Source organism: Marmota marmota, unplaced genomic scaffold, assembly GCF_001458135.2.
Source record: "Marmota marmota marmota unplaced genomic scaffold, marMar, whole genome shotgun sequence".
Classification (NCBI taxonomy): domain Eukaryota; kingdom Metazoa; phylum Chordata; class Mammalia; order Rodentia; family Sciuridae; genus Marmota; species Marmota marmota.
This window is the reverse complement of record NW_025999869.1, coordinates 15292597-15295071: the sequence shown is the minus strand read 5'-3', so window position 1 is coordinate 15295071 and position 2475 is coordinate 15292597.

Below are 2475 nucleotides of genomic sequence, written 5' to 3'. Positions count from 1 at the left end.
TCACGTGGGCGGAGCCAAAAAAGTCCCCCAATGAGCAGCTCCGTGGTCTGAAAGGGCAGGGAAACAGCCCAATGAGCATCACCGCAGAGGAGCCAATCAGCTAGATGTTGCTGGGGCCGCTGTGAGCCAATCGTCAGCCGGCAGCTGGAAGTTTGCTGGGGCCCCTTCGGCTGTGGCTCTCAACATCACCTACTTTGTTTATGATTTCACATTTATTGACACATTTGTGCAAAATTATTTCTCTCTTTGAAGTTTTTTTGTAATTTTAATTTTTTATCATTTGTGGTTTTTTTCCTCTTGATTAGGTGAAGTAGTTTATCTTTAATTTTAAAGATATTTTTCTTCAAAACCCAAAAGAATATTTATGCTATTTAAGAAAGAAATAGAAGTATACATGGTTTTTTTTTTTTCCTTTAGAAAAAAGAAATACAGAAAGAATGAACTAGGAACTAATTAGATTAGTTTTGTACACAAATGGATGGTGATGGTGTGAAAAGAATGAAGAGGTAGGAATGGTATAGAGGAGCATCTGAGGTGCAAGACTTCTCCACATAGGCATTCATTCCCACAGAGCTCTAACACCGAGAACCATGAGAACTTCTTGCAAACTGGAAAATAATTAAAATTTAACAGGCTGTGGGTGGAATTAGCAGTAGAGATAAAAATAACAAATACACTAAATACATTGGAAATTAACAACAACCATGGTGAAGTGGATGGAGAAGGATAAAACTAACCAACTAATTTTGGAAACAGTATTTTGACTCTGTACTATAAGGCTAAATACCAAAACAACTACACATACACATTGTACTTTGGCTACTGAATTTTGCTCTGATAGTGCTATGGTCAGCAATTCCGAATCTACTGTATGAATATAACAAAATTGTTCAAGTTAATAAATATATTATATATCATGAAAGCAGATAAAAAATTCAGAAAAACAAGTTACAAATAAGGAAAAGGGACTGGCTAAAATAAGCCCTGTGACATTTTAGATTAGAATTACTACTATCAATATGAACTTATAGTTTTTAATATATACAGATAGGTACAGAAATAAACATAGATATACATATGCATGAAAAGCATATATACGTGTATTTCCCAGCTGTGTCCACTAAGAGGGGCCGGTCATTCCAGCAGCAGAGAGCACACCTATCCCTTAGGTTATGGCTTCTTTGTATTATTCTTCAGTAGCAGGAACCAGAGTTCCCTTAAGAGGTAGTAGATTCCAGGTGTGTCTGCAGAGAAAATACAAGATAGGCCTGGAAACTATTGTAGTTTCAGAAGTAAAATGAAAGAAACATTTGCTACATGAAAAAATGTTCAACATCTCTAGTAATTAGAGAAATGCAAACCATAACTAAGATTTCATCTCATGCCAGTCAGAATGGCAGTTATCAAAAATACAGACAACAATAAGTGTTGACAAGGATGTGGGGGAAAAGGCACATTCATACATTGCTGGTAGGACTGAAAATTGGTGCAACCACTCTGGAAAGCAGTATGGAGATTCCTTAGAAAACTTGGAATGGAACCACCATTTGACCCAGCTCTCCCACTCCTCAGTCTATACCCAAAGGAGTTAAAATCAGCATACTATAGGAACACAGCCACATCAATGTTTATAGCAGCTCAATTCACAATAGCTAAACTGTGGAACCAACCTAGGTGCCCTTCAATAGATGAATGGATAAAGAAACTGTGGTGTATATACACAAAGGAATATTACTCAGCATTAAAAGAGAATAAAATTATGGCATTCACAGGTAAATGGATGGAGTTGGGGAATATCATGCTAAGCAAAGTAAGCCAATCTCAAAAAACCAAATGCCAAATGTTGTCTCTGATAAGTGGATGATATCTATAAACGGGGGCGGGGGGGGGTGGCAACACAGGAAAAATGAAGGAATTTTGGTTGGGTAAAGAGGAGGGTGGTAAGAGCTTTGTAATGTTTTAAACAACTAATAATAAGAAAAAGAGAAAAAGAGGAGACTGGGGTGGGAAAAGGGCATGGGGGCAGGAAAGGTGGAATGAGATGGACATCATTACCTTGGTACAGGTATGATGCACATATGGTGCAGCACTACATCGTGTACAACCAGAAAAATGATGTTGTGCTGCAATTATGTACAATGAATCAAAATGCATTCTGCTGTCATATATACCCAATTAAAATAAGTTAATTAATTAGTTTAAAAAATGAAAGACACATTTGATATGACACAGGAGACAACTTAAAGAAACTTCCAATGCCCCAAACTAAGAAAATTTAGACAAAAAATTAATAATGCTCGATTGCATCATAACCTAAAGAATAAAATAAATCATCTGATTCCATAATGATATAAGTAGATGATTGAATAAATTAATAAATGGAGAAAAGTGAAGCACGACTCTGTTAATAAATGTGGAAGAAATGGCAGAAATAGTACTATCAGCCACAGACATGTATTTTCCAATATGTCTTCT